This window comes from Cyprinodon tularosa, unplaced genomic scaffold (genome assembly GCF_016077235.1).
Source record: "Cyprinodon tularosa strain WSP-4 unplaced genomic scaffold, ASM1607723v1 ctg865, whole genome shotgun sequence".
Classification (NCBI taxonomy): domain Eukaryota; kingdom Metazoa; phylum Chordata; class Actinopteri; order Cyprinodontiformes; family Cyprinodontidae; genus Cyprinodon; species Cyprinodon tularosa.
The window spans coordinates 105,804-125,410 of NW_024039635.1; the positions used below are offsets into that span (position 1 = coordinate 105,804).

Genomic DNA, 19,607 nt, shown 5'->3' on the forward strand with positions numbered 1-19,607 from the left:
AATTTTGATTAGAAACGTTGAGTGAGTACTTCTCGGCATACTGGTCATATCAAAAAGACACATTTGAAATGAACAACACATATTCTATCCAGATTTGTAGACATGGTGTTGCATGCAAGGTTATGGCTGGTTTGATTCTATCTTACAAATCACTGGCAATGGCACAACTGCAGCTTGAACCAACTGCTTAATCATTCAGTTTTATTTAGACTTTTCACTGGGGGGTAACCAACCCATTGTAGCCTACATCACACTCAAACATCATCTAATAGTTGGAATGGTGCAAAAACAAAAAGGTGATGTTTTATTTTCTTTGTGCTAATAAAAACAAACAAAAAAACTTGTCTGGGTAAAAGAGCTGTTTGTACACCCTAATCCATATCTCACACATGCTTTAAGCTCTGCCTTAGGTAGTTTTGCAGAAAGCATGACGCAGAATTTCCTTTCTTTGTGCTGCTGTTGTACTTCCTCATCTCAATCTTATTATCCTCTTCTAACCCTATGCTCTTTAGGAGCAACCTTACACAATATACCTGGGAAATGGACGTATTTACAAAAAGATTTGTTACATCACACCTAAACCACCACTCTTGCTCAACTACTTCTTCTTTTCTTTTTTTCTTACTTGTAGGTGTTTTAGTCTTATCAGAGATTCTTCATTGATGTTGGACACAGCCATTCCAACACATTAAATGTTTAGATTTATCACAGTAAGCATTGTGTCCTTTCAGACATTAAAGGAAATATTTTGTAACCTCTTAAAAAATATTTTTTTAATTCAATTTAATTCAATTCAGTTTATTTATATAGCACCAAATTCACAACACATGTCATCTCAAGGCACTTTACAGTTCAACCAGATCATACAGTCAAATTGATACAAAGTTTTCTATCTAAGGAAAACCAGTTGATTGCATCGACTCATTGACTCAAATACAATCCCTCACACTAAGCATGCTTGTAGCGACAGTGGAGAGGAAAAACTCCCTTTTAACAGGAAGAAACCTCCAGCAGAACCAGGCGCAGTGTGAGCGACCATCTGCCGAGGCCGACTGGGGTTCAAGGAGACAGAAGCAGAGACACAAAAAGCAGCTGTAAAAGGCGGCCCCATCCAGGAAACACACAGCCAGGCAGACGAGCTCCGAGCCAGCTCCCATGCCAGAGGACGAAGAAAGCACATCCACTCAGTCACGGTCAGAGAAAAAGGACCACACTGGAAAACAGGCCGAATCTCCAACATCTATTAACAAGGGTGTTGATGGAAGCAGCACAGCTGATGTTTCTTTCCAGGATGACATCACAGCCAAACAGGAACAGACGAGGCAAAGCTACTCTGAGGAAAAGCAGAGAGAGCAGAAGGTTAGAGATCGAACTAACAGATTCTGCAGAATAGGAGAACAGAGAGAGATTGAAGCAGAATGATGAAATGGGGGTCCCTATGTCCTCCAGAAGTCTAAGCCTATAGCAGCATAACTATAGAGATAGCTCAGGATAACCTGAGCCACCCTAACTATAAGCTTTATCAAAAAGGAAAGTTTTAAGCCTAGCCTTAAAAGTAGACAGGGTGTCTGCCTCACGGACTAAAACTGGTAGTTGGTTCCACAGGAGAGCCTGATAACTAAAAGATCTGCCTCCCATTCTACTTTTAGAAATTCTAGGAACCACTAGTAAACCTGCAGATTGAGAGCGAAGTGCTCAGTTAGGAACATAAGGAACAATCAGATCTCTGATATCAGATGAAGCTTGGCCATTTAAGGCTTTATATGTGAGAAGGAGGATTTTAAATTCTATTCTTGATTTAACAGGAAGCCAATGAAGAGAAGCCAGGATAGGAGAGATATGATCTCTCTTTTTAATTTTCATCAGAACTCTGGCTGCAGCATTTTGGATCAGCTGAAGGCTTTTAACAACAGTTTGTGGACTTCCTGATAGTAAAGAATTACAATAGTCCAGCCTTGAAGTAACAAATGCATGGACTAGTTTCTCAGCATCACCCCTGGACAGGAGATTTCTAATTTTTGCAATGTTCCTCAGATGAAAGAAGGAAATTCTAGAAACCTCTTTGATATGGGATTTAAATGACAGGTCCTGATCAAAAATAACACCAAGATTTTTTACTTTATTATCTGAAATCAGTTTAATCCCATCCAAATGAAGTGACTGGCTAATCAGCTTCTTTTTCAGAGACTCTGGTCCAAAGACTATAACTTCTGTTTTGTCTGCATTCAGAAGCAGAAAGTTAAGAGTCATCCAGGTTTGTATGTCTTCAAGACATGCCTGTAGTCTATGTAATGGGTTAGCTTCATTTGGATTTATAGACAGATATAGCTGGGTATCATCAGCATAACAGTGAAAATTAATCCCCTGCTGTCTAATAACTCTACCAATTGGGAGCATGTATAAAGTAAAGAGAATTGGTCCTAGCACTGATCCCTGTGGTACTCCACAGGTAACCTTTGAGCGTGTTGAAGATCTATCATTAACATGAACAAACTGAATTCGATCAGATAGATAAGATTTAAACCAGTCTAGTGCTGTTCCTTTAATTCCAACAAAATATTCAAATCTTTCTAAAAGAATATTATGGTCAACTGTATCAAATGCAGCACTAAGATCCAACAGGACGAGCACAGATACAAGTCCATTATCTGAGGCCATGAGAATATCATTAGTGACTTTCACCAGAGCTGTTTCAGTGCTATGATGAGCTCTTCAAATCTGTTAATTGAATATATTCTTTATCCCTGCATATATAAGTTATCCCAATCATAGTGTCATGCTTTCACTAGGGTAAACATAACCCAATTAACTAGCTGTGGAGCAAACACTATGTTTGTTTGGGACAATGTGGGACAGTGTAGTCTAAAAGAACTGTAAAAAAAATCTACTCTGTCCCTTGGGTTATAACATTGGCCTGCTTTTCAGTGTAGTACTGCTTCTCTGTACATCGGAAATTGGCTTCCGGTCTGAGTGAACGCTGGCGTGGATGTCGCCGCTGCTGCTCCCCGCTGCTGCTCACCGCTGCTGCTCACCGCTGCTGCTCACCGCTGCTCAGCAATCCCGACGGCGGTCTCCTGTTAACAGCCGACCTGTCCGCGGCCTACCTGTCTATAGCCCACCGGCCCACCTGTCCACAACCGACCCGTCATCAGCTGACCGGCCACCGGCCCACCTGTCTACAGCCGACCCGCCACCGGCCCACCTGTATACAGCCGACCCGCCACCGGCCCACCTGTCTACAGCCGACCCGCCACCGGCCCACCTGTCCACAACCGACCCGTCATCAGCTGACCGGCCACCGGCCCACCTGTCTACAGCCGACCCGCCACCGGCCCACCTGTATACAGCCGACCCGTAAGCCCACCGGCCCACCTGTCTACAGCTGACCAGTCATCAGCCGACCGGCCACCGGCCTTCCTGCCAACAACCGATCCGTCAGCCGACCGGCCACCGTCCCATCTGTTTCCAGCCAACTGGTCAACGACATACCTGAGGATCCCTGGCCCTTCAGCCCTTCTTCCGTATTGGATGATGTGGATCCTCCGGTCGCTGTGGTGGTTTACGCTCGGCTGCCTTCTGGTGTCACTTGCCCAACTGCAAGCTGACGCTCTGTTCCAGTACTCCAGCCTCCACATGGTTGCTCCATCCCCTCCGACATCGCCTTTCAGCCCAACCGGAGATACATCCACCGTGGATCGCGTGGTAAGCGCTTTCATAGGAACCCCAATCCCTCCATACAGACTCTGCTCACCACACGCTGCCGCCCGCGTCACGCTCGCCGGGGTGCTAATCCGGCTACCCTGGCTAGCTTACCCAGGGTTGCTAACCCCGCCCCCAAACTTAACTCTGCCACCGTCAGCTTCGGTCTCTTGAACATCCGCTCACTCAGTAATAAGGGGCTTTTAATCAGAGACGCCATTGCGGATCATAATCTTGATTTTTTATGTTTGACAGAGACCTGGCAGCTTCCCAATGATTTTATCTTTCTTAACGAGTCTGCACCACCTGGCTTTGTTTACGTTTGTCTGCCTCGTGCTTCTGGACGCGGCGGAGGTCTCGCAGTGTTTCATCGCGAGAGTTGGAAGGTTGTCCCAATTCCTGCTGCTCCTGTTTTTTGTTCTTTCGAATATTCCGCCTCACTGCTGCCCGGACCCTCTCCCACAGTTATCACCACCGTCTACCGTCCTCCTAAATATAATAAGGATTTTTTGACTGACTTTTCTCAGCTCCTCACACATCTCTCAACCCTCTCCCATAATCTGATTATTTTGGGAGATTTCAACATTCACATGGATAATATCAGTGCTTCTCTCTCCAGAGACTTCTCATCCTGCCTGGAAAGCTTCGGTCTACATCAATACATCAACTTCCCAACTCACTGTAAAAATCATATTCTAGATTTAGTCTGTTGCTCTGGCATCACCCCCTCTGACTGTAAATCCCATACCGTCGCTTTTTCCGATCACATGCTCATTACTTTTAACGTTAAGCTCCCCCTGTCTAAAATCACCCTCCCTCGCATCATCTCCTTCCGGAATGTAAAGGACATCAACACTGACGCCTTCACCTCTGACATCAGTAATATCCCCAGTGTATCTGCCTGCTGCTCACCTGATGAACTGGTTTCCCACTACAATCAAAATCTCCATACTCTCCTGGACATCCATGCTCCTCTGAAATCTAGATCAGTCTCCTTCACTCACTCTCACTGGTTCACTCCTGCTCTCCGTCACCTCAAATCTCGCGGCCGTCAGCTGGAACGCTTTGCCAATGAAACTGGACTCACCATTCACAAAAATATGTACAAGGATCACATTGCACTGTACAAGACTTCCCTCTCCTCTGCCAAATCTGCATATTACTCTAACTTAATCCACTCCAACCGCCACAACTCCAAAACTCTCTTTTCCCTTCTCACTTCTATCACCAAACCTCCCAACTCCCTTCCCCATCATATGCAATCCGATGACTTCTGCAATAAACTTATGTCCTTTTTCGTCTCCAAAATCACAAATATCCATAAACACCTGACCTCATCTGGAGCTGCAGCTTCTGGAGGCGACCTGGCTACCCCCTACCCATCTTTTGCAACCACCCTCTCCAGTTTTGACCTTCCATCTGTTCAAGCCATTTCCGACTTCATTCATAAATCCAAACCTTCCACATGCCAGCTTGATCCTCTCCCGTCCACTCTGGTTAAATCCTGCTGCTCTTCACTTGCTCCTCTCATCACCAAAATCATCCACTCTTCCTTAAGCTCTGGTTCAGTCCCCTCTGCACTCAAAACCGCTACAGTCACCCCAATTCTTAAAAAACCTGGCCTGCATGGACCCCACCAACTTCAATAACTTACGTCCCATATCCAATCTACCCTTCATATCCAAAATTCTGGAAAAATCTGTTGCCTCCCAACTCCACAACTACCTGATGTCCAATAATATTTACGAACAGTTTCAATCTGGCTTCCGTCCTCTGCACAGTACTGAAACCGCACTCATCAAGATCTCTGACGACCTCCTTATGGCTTCTGACTCTGGACTACTTTCCATCCTCATTCTCCCGGACCTTACAGCAGCCTTCGACACCATCTCCCATGCCACTCTCCTCAGTCGACTATCATCCATCGGTATCAGCCGCACCCCTCTAACCTGGTTCACCTCATACCTCTCAGATAGGACACAGTTCATACAATTCAAATCTCATAAATCGATCTACTTCCCCGTTTCTGCTGGTGTGCCCCAAGGTTCTGTCCTGGGGCCCCTCCTTTTTATTATCTACATCCTCCCTCTTGGCTACATCCTCCGTAAGCATCATATCAAATTCCAATGCTACGCGGACGACACCCAGCTCTACCTTTCTACTCAACCATCTGCCTCACTCCCACCAATCTCCCTCACCCTCTGTCTCCAAGAAATCCATTCTTGGTTCTCATCCAATTTCCTCAAATTGAATAGCTCTAAAACCGAAGTCCTCCTAGTAGGCACACCTCACACTCTCTCCAAAGCTAATAACTTCTCGATTACCATCAATGATTCAACTGTCCTCCCCTCCCCTCAGGTTAAGAGTCTGGGTGTCGTCCTCGACAGTACCCTCTCCTTCCAGTCCCACATTAACAAAATCACCCGGGTCTGCCTACTTCCATCTGCGTAACATCTCTCGTCTCCATCCCTCCCTCACTCCCCAAACTACCGCCATTCTTGTTCACAGTCTCATCACTTCACGCATCGATTAGTGTAACTCACTTCTTTTTGGCCTTCCAAACAAGTCCCTCCAGAAACAACAGCTCCTCCAAAACTCTGCAGCACGCCTGATCACTCGGACCCCTATTTCTCATCATATCACTCCCAGTCTGCAACAACTCCACTGGCTCCCCATCAAACAAATAATCATCTTCAAACTCCTCCTAACTACATTCAAGGCCCTTCACAGCTTGGCTCCATCTTACATCTCAGATCTCCTTCACGTTAAAACCCCCATCCGCTCCCTAAGATCCTCCCACACCTTCCAGCTCTCCGTTCCCTCGGCCCCTCTGCTCACAATGGGGAACCGGGCATTTAGTCGCTCTGCTCCCCACCTCTAGAACTCCCTCCCTCCGGATCTCCGTACTCTGGACTCCTTCCCTCTTTTCAAATCCAGACTCAAAACTTTCCTGTTCAGACAGTCTTATCCCATCTAGTTCATACGCATCACTCCAATATTGTTCTCTTCCTTTTCTTCCTTTGGTTTTATTTTACTTCCTGCTGTTTTGTTTTCTGTGGCATCTTTATGCTTGTACTTTTTAGCTTCCTGTTTTTAATGTTTTTATCTGCCTGTACAGTGTCCTTGGGTGTTGTGATAAGGCGCTTTCAAATAAAATGTATTATTATTATTATTATTATTATTACTGTGACTAAATGTATGTGCTCTATTTTATCTTCTGACATGGGAGCTGGGTCAGTGTTCGTCTGCCTGGCTGTGTGTTTCCTGGATGGGCCGCCTGTGGAGCTGGTTGACAGTTGCCTTTTGTATCTGCCTTTTTTCTGTATGTCTGCTTCTGTTTTCTTGAACCTCAGCCAGCCTCAGTAGAGCATGGATTCCCTTCACACTGAGCCTGGTTCTGCTGAGGTTTCTTTCTGTTAAAAGGAAGTTTTCCTATCCATTGTTGTTACAAACATGCTTGGTGTGAGAGATTGCCTTAGTTAGTTAATGAGTTAATGAGTCAAAGGCATTCAGTTCCTTAGGTAGAAAACTTTCAACCAATATGAGTGTAGATCCCCTGGTTGAATTGTCTCTGTAAAGTTTCTTGAGATGAAATGTTTTGGCACTATATAAATAAACCGATTTGCAATTAAAATGTAACAAATATATCTTATTTAAATATACCTTACCTAAGTTCTCTCACATGAGAAGACATAGTAAGCATCAAGCTTTCATGTTATTCCACAATGCCTCTCAAATTATTACACCTGACTATATACAATCAAACAAAACATATACCAGTTTTAGTCCGTGAGGCAGACACCCTGTCTACTTTTAAGGCTAGGCTTAAAACTTTCCTTTTTGATAAAGCTTATAGTTAGGGTGGCTCAGGTTATCCTGAGCTATCTCTATAGTTATGCTGCTATAGGCTTAGACTTCTGGAGGACATAGGGACCCCCATTTCATCATTCTGCTTCATTCTCTCTCTATTCTCCTATTCTGCAGAATCTGTTAGTTCGATCTCTAACGTTCTGCTCTCTCTGCTTTTCCTCAGAGTAGCTTTGCCTCGTCTGCTCCTGTTTGGCTATGACGCCATCCTAGAAAGAAACATCAGCTGTGGTGCTCCCATCAACAACCTTGTTTACAGATGCTGGAGATCGGCCTGTTTTCCAGTGTGGTCCTGTTTCTCTGACCGGGACTGAGTGGATGTGCCCTCTTCGTCCTCTGCCATGGGAGCTGGCTCGGAGCTTGTTTGCCTGGCTGTGTGTTTCCTGGACGGGGCCGCCTTTTACAGCTGCTTTTTGTGTCTCTGCTTCTGTCTCCTTGAACCCCAGTCGGCCTCAGCAGATGGCCGCTCACACTGTGCCTGGTTCTGCTGGAGGTTTCTTCCTGTTAAAAGGGAGTTTTTCCTCTCCACTGTCGCTACGAGTATGCTTAGTGTGAGGGATTGTATTTGAGGAAATTAGTCAATGCAATCAACAGGTTTTCCTTAGATAGAAAACTTTGTATCAATTTGACTGTATTATCTGGTTGAACTGTAAAGTGCCTTGAGATGACATGTGTTGTGAATTTGGCGCTATATAAATAAACTGAATTGAAATTGAATTCAATAGTCGGATTTGGTGTCTTTGTGCTTTCAAGCAAAATTAAACACTTCTTAACAGGAGCTGCTGAGCTGTATCTGTAAGGCCTCCTTGGTATTGCTAAGTTGAGAGAATGTGCAACAATCTTGTGGTAGTTGTTGTCTATGAAGTCATACCATTTTTCCAGGTAGTTGAGTGCAGTCTAACAATATAATGGAATAGTATAGAAAAGAATACAATACAATAGAATAGAAAATCCCTTTTTGTCCCACGATGGGGAAATTTTGTTTTTTACAGCAACAAAAAGATTATAGAAATAATGGTCACACAAATGTGGACCTTAGAAAAATGTATAAGAATAACATAATAGTAAAAAGGTAAAAGATAAACAATAAAATACTGTAATGTAAAGGGTTTCAAAAATATAAAACTGTGCACCTGGAGAATATATGACCAATATACAGAAATGGATATTTGAAAACAGCAATATCAGAGATGTGCAAAATGACTGCAGCATTTTATTTAACTAAGGTAGAAAATGTGCAAAATCAGCATGAATGTAACAACTTATCGAGGTTACTGGGAACAGTGGTGGTTATAGAGTCTCAGAGCTACTGGGAGGAAGGATCTGTGATTACGCTCTCTCAGTCTGTCACTGAATGAGCTCTCCATTTCTGCAACAGCTTCATGCATGGGGTGGGAGACATTATCCAACAGAGATGTTAATTTAGTTAGGATTCTTTTGTTTCCCACCTCCTGCACTGAATCCAGAAGGCATCCTATCAGAGAGCTGGCCTACCTGATGAGCTTATCCAACTGCTTTCTCTCAACTACAGATAAGCTACTGCTCCAACAGGCAGCTCCATAGAAGATGGCTGATGCCACAACAGAGTCATAGAAGGTCTTTAGGAGCGTACCCTGCATTTTAAGACCTCAGAGTCTGTGACAAGATTTAGAGTTTTTGCAACAGATCAGCTGTCTGATGGCGATGGGGAAGAGGTTGTTTCAGAATCTGCTGGACCTGCATTGGATGCTTCAAAGCTTCTTCCCATAGGGGCAACAGGGAAAACAGTCCATGGTGGCGGTGTGAGGGGTCATTGATATTATTACGGGCTCGTATGTATTTTATGAAACTTTTGGACAACAGCACTGGTCTCCATTCCAATGCAGGAAACAGACTGCTTCTGCTGCTTAGAAATGTCGAACTAAACTTTGTGGGTCCTTTTTTTTGGTGAGAGCATGACCCAGTGGCTATGTAGTCAGTTTTAAGGTATAAAAGAATTATAAGCAAGTAATTTCATTTTCCAGAAGCTACCTTGAAATATTGGTTAGTTGATGGCAGCACGAGCAGCCGTGGGGCTGTCCATTGCCTGTTCCTGTTGAAGCCTCATCTTGATGAGTTAGAAATGTGTGCTTTAAGAAGAAGCCATGTTAGCATCATGGTAAAATGTATCCCTTGTTATACTGCTAAATGTTTAAGATCAGGAAGCACTTTTTTTTTTTTTTTTTATTAGCTCAATCTGATGTTTGTTGATGTCAAGGACTACTTTTCCTGGTTTATTTGGATGAAAATTAGAATAGTTTATAATCAAAAGAGGATAGTGACTCAAATAGGCTTTTTACCGATACCAAGGATAAAGGAGTGTATGGAAGTTGGAAAGATTACATGCTCTTAGTGTCATGATCTTGGGACCAAAGGCTAGGTTTTTCTCCTTTTTCACTTCTCTTCTTTGCTCCGCTCCACACTCATTATGTCTCATCAGATCCACCAGTTCCTGCTACTATTTATGCCACCGCTTCCCCGCAATTGGTGCCAGATTATTCAAGCTTGGTGTGAGAACATTATATTGTCTTATATTTGTTTAGTTCTGCATGTTTCTGACCTGTTTATGCCCCTGGACTGCTGAGTTATTATGCTCTGTTTGCCTGACCTGTGTTTCAGGCAAACAGGCAAACCTGCCTGTTGTCAACCTTGGATCTGTCTTCTGACCACAGCGTGGATTACCCTCCTGGATCCTTTGGTTCCTCTGTATGCACTGGCTGCTGCAAGACAATACTCCTCCTCCCTCCTGGATCACGGGTTCCGGCTCAGTTACAAAGTTTAGCTACTCTGTACTACACTCCTTCTTCTGGGCATATACTCAAGAGTAAGCCAGAGTTTCCAGTGAGCCCGCTGCAGAAGACGAGCAGCTGCATGCTTTATTTTCTAAACACTTGTTTCTCAAACTGCTCTTTCTGCTTGAATTCTGGTTTTATCGTTCTGAGCTTGTGACACTTTGGTAAGATAATAATTATTTCATCTCATGATTTGCAAAAGTTTGAAAGATGTTTTAAAAATCAATTATGTCATTTGTAAAATAACAAATTACAGTATTAAAAAGGATTTCATTCATTTATTTTACATAGCTTAAAAATGTCATGAACTACAAAGAATATTTTGAGTTGAAAACAAATGCATGTAAAACATTACTGAAGCTGTAAGAATTAATAGGAAAATTGGTTACTTTGCTGAATACAATAACATCATTACTGTTTACAGGCTAGCTTTTTGGTTGCTAACTTTTAAAAGCTGGATCAGACTACTTGATTGGATTCCTGGATTTTCTCTGGAAGGAGATGTGCCCTTAGCAGAAAAACCTTCATTAATGAACTTCATTCTTCTCATTGATGTGGACTTTCTGGTGGTAACAACATGAACAATTGAAGAACAGAAAAAAAACTGATGACAGAAAACAGAAAGACAGACTGAAGTACCAGTATATAGCTAAAAAAAATTGTGGGGTTTACGATTTTTTTTTCAAATGCCAGCTTGTTATTGTAATTGTTATTTTTGCTAAGCAGCGTTTAATTTTTTATTTTTTTTAGTGTTAGATTTTATTTTGTATACACAGGTGTATATAAAAAAAAATGTCGTACAACTCTCTAGTCTTTTTCATTTTATAAAGTGTAGCCTTGGTAAAGGTAAAGGTTAAATAAATAAGAATGTAAATATCTGCTAGATAATAATTTTTGCTAATTTCCTGCCTCCAGCTGTGTCATTCTGCACTCTCTTTGGTCTCTTATGTGATCCTGCCAGACCTATCAACTGGTATATAACTTCTAATTTATCCTAAATTACATGCTGAATCAGGGGTTACACAGCCTCTGGACAGCAGGCCACAGGCTCAACCATCTTGCGGGTATATGTCTCCGTACGACATGATGATCTTTCTCCACAAAACAAATACTGCTTTCAATTCTTGTTTGTGCTGTGCAGACACTGAAAAACGACTGAATCTTTTGTTCAGTACAGAGTCAATGTCAATGTTTAGTATGTCTCCAGCATGTTTCTTACAGTGGTGTACTATGTGGGCCAAACAGTTTGCCTTGATGATGCCACTGGTTTCTGCTGTTAGCTTATGGTAACAGAATTGTTTTTCCTGTAGTTTACACTAGCATTATCTGCAGTGTATGCTGAAATCATCCAGTTGTAGGCTATTTTACTCTAACTTGCTTGTAATCCAGTGTTGTATGGTGGGAGCCAACTCATCGCTATCCTTGTAAAGGGATTTTGCTCTCTCATAATATTAATAGTAATTTAACTGATCTCACACTGGAGAAATATACCTCTATACTTAACCCATCTTCTTGGGGAGCAGTGGGCTGCCATTGTGCGGCGCCTGGGGAGCAGTGTGGGGTTAAAGATCTTGCTAGGAGACTGAGAGTGCAGGCTGTGGGGATCAAACCGGGTACTTGCAAACTTCTGAGCTCAAGCGCACTGCTCTACCCACTAGGCCAACACCTCCCTCAAACCTCCTTTCAAACCCAGCTCTTGCTCCCATCTGAAGCCACTGAAAGAAACCGTGTAAGGATTTTTTTTGACCTCTTGAAGCTGTTTTTAAATCTCTCAGCCAGGTGTAAGGACATGTGTAACTGTGGATGCTGCCTTTGTACGACAACATGACCTTTTCTTTGCATGTTTAGAGTCTGGAATCATGGTCGATGTTAGTATATTACCACAGTCTTCTAACCTGCATGATAATGACCATTTCCATTGTGTCATTTAGCGTTGTGTTCATCACATTATAATCATTCAATTTTCCATGTGAAACGGAAAAATGACTCAAACAAAAATCACACTAAACATTACTAGAATTCTCCTGCACTGGTTCACCCAGGGATACAAATTTTCCCTGTCTTTATTTTAGCTGCATTTGCTTTTCTTAACTGTACAGGGTGTGCTTTGGACCATCTCTTGCACTGCATGCAGTTGTAACCTGAACAATGTCTCAATGTGCGGGACATGTGAAAAGTAGTGAAAATGCTCTACTGTCCAACACAAAGCGGGACATCTGGTCACCCTTGCTGTCACACGATTCATGGTGGAAATGGTAAGTTCTTGGTAATACAGATATTTTTCCAAACATTTTGCATTTAGAAGACTAAGGTTCAATGGAGCTACTTGTGACCAGATGGGCTTCTTCCTCCACATTAGTTGTATCCCCTTTATGGCTTGTGGTAAGCAGCCAAATTGGATAGCTTCTTGTCTTTGGTCTTCAAGATGCTCCAAATAAAAATAAATTCATGGTGAATTTAGACAACCAAAGACCTTTGGTCCACTTATTTGGTCTAAATGCAAGGTCTCTTTTTAGTATGGAGTGCTTTCATACAGTAATTTGTGCAATAGCTTGCAAGAGTTTTAGGAAAAGGTCACATGTTAGATGATCATTGCTCTTATTGGACAGACCTGTACAGCTATGACTGAAGAGCACAGACCCAAAAATTGTGGAAACTTGAGATAAAATTTTTATGTGCAACATTTCTGTTCTGCATATTTGTGCTTTTCATACAATTGCAAAATTATTGTGAGTTACAAAAGCACCTAATTCCAGCGAGTTTTGCTCTCTATTTCTAATACTGGAATTAAGTTGGTGAACACTTACCTATACCAACTTAAACCATATAGAACACCTTAGGGATGAATTAAAGCTGAAGCTGCAGATTGGCTTTTCTTACCTATCCAACTATGAACATGTTGTTTGACATGGGGAGATGCAGAATAGTACAGAAAGAGGACTTCCGGTTACCTCATGGACTAGCCAGACGCATTCACGATCGCTCCCCCGTTAGAAATTGATTTTCCCCCACCAAAAACTCGTTAACCAAAACTGGTGCGGCTTATATGTTTGATGAGTGGGAAGAGATTCACAAGAGGCAAAAAAAGGAAAGAAAACATGCCATAAAGTCAAGAAAAAGACAGCTCGGCAAAAGCTAACGCTAGCAACTCAGAGGACGCCCTGACGTTTGGGACTGACGTGAACTCGAGTGACCTCATGGCAACGATTAAAGACCTGAAGTCTGATCTGACAAAGGACAACGGCTCCCTACGTCAAGAAATCAACCTTATGGGCCAAGAACTCAACGGCAAACTTGACAATCTTACAAAAGAGATTCAAAGCTTGTCTGGCCGGATTAATGAAGTGGAAACTCGTGTGGGGCGCATGGAGGACTGGGCAGCAGAGGTAAATGCGGTGATCTCTGCTTCAGTTAAACAACAGAAGGTCCTCCAAGCCAAAGTGACGGACCTGGAGTCCCGATCTAGAAGAAACAATATCCGGATGTTTGGACTGAAAGAGGGAGAAGAGGGAAGCTCGGTTTCCCAGTTCATTACGACTCTACTTAAACGTGAACTGCCACTCCTGAAAGAGGTGGATCTGAAAATCTAACGGGCACATCGCTCCTTGGCACAGAAACCTCGCCCCGAAGACCCGCCACGGCCAATTATTATTAATTTTCAGGAATTTATAACCAAGGAGCTGGTACTGAGGGAGGCTTGGAAAAAGGGGAAAATAATGCACGCCAATCGTCTTCTCTACTTTGATCATGCCGAGATTGTTAAGAAGCGCAAAGAGCTCAACGCTGTTAAGAAAGCTTTAAAGGAGAAAGGAGTGCGCTTTCAGACGCCTTTCACAAGCATAAGGATCCACTGGGACACTGGAGTTAAGACCTACAGCAGCGCAGATGCAGCAAGGAAAGAGCTACAGAAATTAGGTATCTCAGTGGACCCGCCGCGGGTGAGGGACAGCGAACATGTGCTGGACGCCGCTCTGTCAGAGCTTCTCAGATGGGAGCGGAGATCAGATCGTCAGGAGAGGAGCAACTCTACAGCGCAGAGAGTGAGGGAGAAACTAATAGGGTTTCAGAGAGATGACGCGAAGGAGAAAAGCTGAGGCTCTTTTGTAAATTTACTACATTCTGGTGAGGTAGCTTTCATTGTCGGATTCTGCCTTTTAATTAATTAATCATTTGACCTCATTTTTTGATCAGGAGGAGAGATAGCAATTGCAGCTTTATTAAGTTGGACTTATAGGATGGTGTTATTTCTTTTGTTTAAATTGATTACCATCTCTAGTATTGGGCCCTCTCTAGAGGAGAGACTCCCCCCCCGACCCTCCAACTGGGTCCACCTGGAAGAGTTAGATCTCCTCCACTCTTGGGAGTCACTGTTCTGTTGTGTTTATTTATGTTATTTCATTGTGTTTGTGAAAGTTCACAGTTCTTTTCTGGGGGAGACCAATGTTTCATTAGAAGTTTATATATGCCAAAGCCAGGTAATTTAAAAATCACATCCTTGAATGTAAATGGCCTAAGAAATCCAGTTAAGAGAAGCAAGGTGTTGGAAAAATTAAAAAAGGAAAAATCAGAGGTTGTAATGCTTCAGGAGACGCATATGTCTAATAAAGAACATAATAAGCTAAGGAGGTTTGGATATTCAAACTCTTTTTACAGCTCCTGTAAAAATAGCAGAAAAAGGGGAGTGTGTCAAACACACTGAATTTTGACCTAATTAAGGAAGAAGGAGATTCAATTCAATTCAGTTTATTTATATAGCACCAAATTCACAACACATGTCATCTCAAGGCACTTTACAGTTATTTCTATAATCTTTTTGTTGCTGTAAATAACAGAATTTCCCCATCGTGGGACAAAAAGGGATTTTCTATTCTATTGTATTGTATTCTTTTCTATACTATTCCATTATATTGTTAGACTGCACTCAACTACCTGAAAAAATGTTATGACTTCATAGACAACAACTACCACAAGATTGTTGCACATTCTCTCAACTTAGCAATACCAAGGAGGCCTTACAGATACAGCTCAACAGCTGCTGTTAAGAAGTGTTTAATTTTGCTTGAAAGCACAAATTCAATTTCAATTCAGTTTATTTATATAGCTCCAAATTCACAACACATGTCATCTCAAGGCACTTTACAGTTCAACCAGATCATACAGTCAAATTGATACAAAGTTTTCTATCTAAGGAAAACCAGTTGATTGCATTGACTCATTGACTCAAATACAATCCCTCACACTAAGCATGCTTGTAGCGACAGTGGAGAGGAAAAACTCCCTTTTAACAGGAAGAAACCTCCAGCAGAACCAGGCTCAGTGTGAGCGGCCATCTGCCGAGGCCGACTGGGGTTCAAGGAGACAGAAGCAGAGATACAAAAAGCAGCTGTAAAAGGCGGCCCCGTCCAGGAAACACACAGCCAGGCAGACGAGCTCCAAGGCAGCTCCCATGCCAGAGGACGAAGAGAGCACATCCACTCAGTCACGGTCAGAGAAACAGGACCACACTGGAAAAGAGGTCGATCTCCAACATCTATAAACAAGGGTGTTGATGGAAGCAGCACAGCTGATGTTTCTTTCCAGGATGACGTCACAGCCAAACAGGAACAGACGAGGCAAAGCTACTCTGAGGAAAAGCAGAGAGAGCAGAAGGTCAGAGATTGAACTAACAGATTCTGCAGAATAGGAGAACAGAGAGAGAATGAAGCAGAATGATGAAATGGGGGTCCCGTATGTCCTCCAAAAGTCTAAGCCTATAGCAGCATAACTATAGAGATAGCTCAGGATAATCTGAGCCACCCTAACTATAAGCTTTATCAAAAAGGAAAGTTTTAAGTCTAGCCTTAAAAGTAGACAGGGTGTCTGCCTCACGGACTAAAACTGGTATATGTTTTGTTTGATTGTATATAGTCAGGTGTAATAACCTGGTTGGAACTGGATCTAACATACAAGTTGAAGGCTTAGATGAAGACAATAATTTTGCTAATTCAGAGAGTTCAACTGGATCAAAGCAGTCTAAACCCGGTTCAGATTCCATGACTACCTCAGGTACAATCGCGGATAGAAGAGTGCTTATGATCTTATTTTTAATAAGATCAATCTTATTTATAAAGAATCCCATAAAATCATTGCTGCTAAGAGCAGGTGGAATGGACGGTTCAACAGAGCTATGGCTCTGGGTGAGTTTGGCAACTGTATTAAAAAGAAATCTAGGATTATTCTTATTCTCCTCTATTAATGAGGAGAAGTATGCTGCTCTTGCTTTACAAAGGGTCCTCTTATACAGCAGTAAACCATTTTTCCAGACTAGGAAGGACTCCCGCAGGCCTGTGGAGCGATATTTTCTCTCCAGTTTCCTAGCATTTTGCTTCACAGTACGCAGCTCTGCATTAAACCAAGGAGCAAGCTTTCTATTTTTAACGGTTTTCATTTTCAAGGGAGCTGCGTTGTCTAAGGCAGTACGCAGGGAACTAGCAACCCCATCAACAAAATCATCGAACTCGGAAGGGGAATGAGCTATGCTTTTGCACTCTGCAGCACTGCTCAGTGACACAGAGGAGAGAGAAAGTGAAGCAGATTCTTTAAAATTTATAACTGCACTATCTGATAAAGATCTACTAAAATTGAACCTTCTTTTGGGGGATGAGAACTCTGTTAAAGTAATCCTGAAGGTTAGTAGAAAGTGGCCAGAGAGGACAGGGTTGTGAGGAAATACTGTTTTTTCTTCACATTCTATGCCGTATGTCAGCACAAAATCTAAAGTATGAAGATGAGAATGTGTGGGACTATTCACATTTTGAACAAAGCCAATAGTGTCTAAGATAGCATTAAAGGCTGCTCTTAAGCTATCGCCTTCAATGTCAGCATGGATGTTAAAATCTCCCACTATGATGACCCTGTCAGTATTTAATACCAAATCAGAAAGGAACTCTGAAAACTAATCTAAAAATTCAGAGTAAGGACCTGGTGGACGATACAAAGTTACAAAAAGAAGAGGTTTTCTTGCCTTGAAATTTGGATGAGGGAAATTAAGGGTTAAATGTTCAAAATAGTTGTAGGTATTAACTGTTTTGGGAGTAATCAGTAAGTCAGACTGAAAGATAGTTGCTACTCCTCCCCCTCGCCCAGAACTTCTGGGTATGTGAAAATTTAAATAGCTTGAAGGAGTTGCCTCATTTATGCTCACATAATCCTCTTGCTGCAGCCAGGTTTCTGTATGGCAAAACAAGTCAATGTGATTATCACAAATCAAGTCATTAACTAGCAGACTTTTAGAGGAAAGCGATCTTATGTTAAACAGACCGCATTTAATTGTTTTAACTTTTTCCCCAATTGGAGTTATTTTGATTTTAATTAGATTATCATGATTTACTCCTTTGGGAATCTTTGCTAATTTATTAGATTTTGGTCGTGGGCAAGACACTGTCTGGATGGAGTAAAGAGTGGGTAACAGTAGAGAAGCTGCAGAGATGTGTGTTAAACTACAACTCTGCTTCCTGGTCTGCACCCTGGTTGGTCAGGGTTTTGGAGGACTAATAAATGTGGCCAGATTCCTAGAAAGAAGAGCTGCACCATCCAAAGTGGGATGGATGCCGTCTCTCCGAATCAGACCAGGCTTTCCCCAAAAGGATGGCCAATTTTTAATGTAGCCCACGTTGTTTTCAGGACACCACCTAGACAACCAGCAGTTGAATGACGACATGCGGCTAAACATGTCATCATGATGAGATAAGGAAGGCAGATACATTTTAGTTAAGGGAAGACTTGATAACATATTAATCACATTTGCTTGTGTTTATGTACCTCCTGAATGTGGAAGAAAATTTATTATACAGCTCTTTGAAAAAATTGTCGGATTCAGTGAGGGTATATTAGTCTATGCAGGAGACTGGAATACAGTCTTGGACTACTCCTTAGACACAACAAGCAAAAAACAGCATAAACTGCCTATGTCAAAATGCCTCAATGCCTTACTGAGAGAATATAACCTGTTTGATATCTGGAGGAATCTCCACTCTACAGAGAAAGACTTCACCCATTTTTCAGCTACACATCAGATTCATTCAAGAATAGATTATTTCCTGATGAGTGTTGTGGATAGACATAGGGTGATAGAATGTACGAAAGGAACCTCTGATGTTTCTGACCATAATGCGGTTTATTTAACTATACATTTAGATAGTGTTCGTAAAAACACACTGTGGAGAATAAATATTGGGATTCTGAATAACAAAACAACTATGGATGAAATTAAAGGGGAAATTAGAAACTGTATTAAAGATAATTTTAATAGTGAGGTTGACCCAACAATATTATGGGACACAGTTAAAGCCGCTATGAGAGGGAACTTGATTTCATGGATGGCATACATAACTAAGGCAAAGAGATTAAGATATGAAAAACTACAGGAAGAACTAAAAAAGTTAGAAAAACAACAACAAATAGCTAATCATATGAGGCTAACAGAGCAATTGAAGGATGTCAGAAAACAAATAGATGCAACACTGTCTGATGAATTAAAAAGGAAACTTAGATATGTTAAACAACCCGCTTATGAATCAGGTCCGAAAGCAACAAAGATTCTAGCAAGATGCCTGAAAACACAACAAACTAAAAATTTTATATTTAGAATTAGGGATCCAGTGAGTAAAGATTTGACTTTTAAACCTGAAGAAATTGAAAACTGCTTCAAAAAATACTATATGACACTATACTCTAATCCAGACCCTGAAGATGAAGTGATGATTAAAAAATATTTACTATCCTTGGGTCTTCCCTCCATTGGACAAGCCCAAAATGAGTCTTTGACCACTCCGATTACAAAGAAAGAACTGGATAAAGCCATTAGCAATTTGAAAAATACGCCAAAGTACTCCCGTCATGGAAAGAAGCAGTGATATCAGTGATACCAAAAGAAGACAAATATAAAACACTATGCAAATCTTATCGCCCCATCTCTATACTGAATGTAGATTATAAGATATTCACGTCAATAATCTCTAAAAGGTTGGAGCATATCCTCCCTGAGCTAATAAATGAAGATCAAACTGGATTCATAAGGGAAAGGCTAACCCAAAATAATATAAGACGCACACTGCATGTCATAGATCAAATACATAAAAAAAAAGCTCAGTGCAGTTTTGGTTAGCCTTGATGCAGAGAAGCTTGATAGAGTTAGCTGGCCTTTTCTTTATAAAGTGCTGGAGACATTTGTCTTCATTAATCAAATTATTA

General features: G+C 41.9%; 1 pseudogene; it reads right to left on the reverse strand.

The window, feature by feature from the left end:
- Positions 1 to 1,506: 1,506 nt before the first annotated feature.
- Positions 1,507 to 17,682, reverse strand: LOC119775307 (annotated as a pseudogene).
- Positions 17,683 to 19,607: the final 1,925 nt, after the last annotated feature.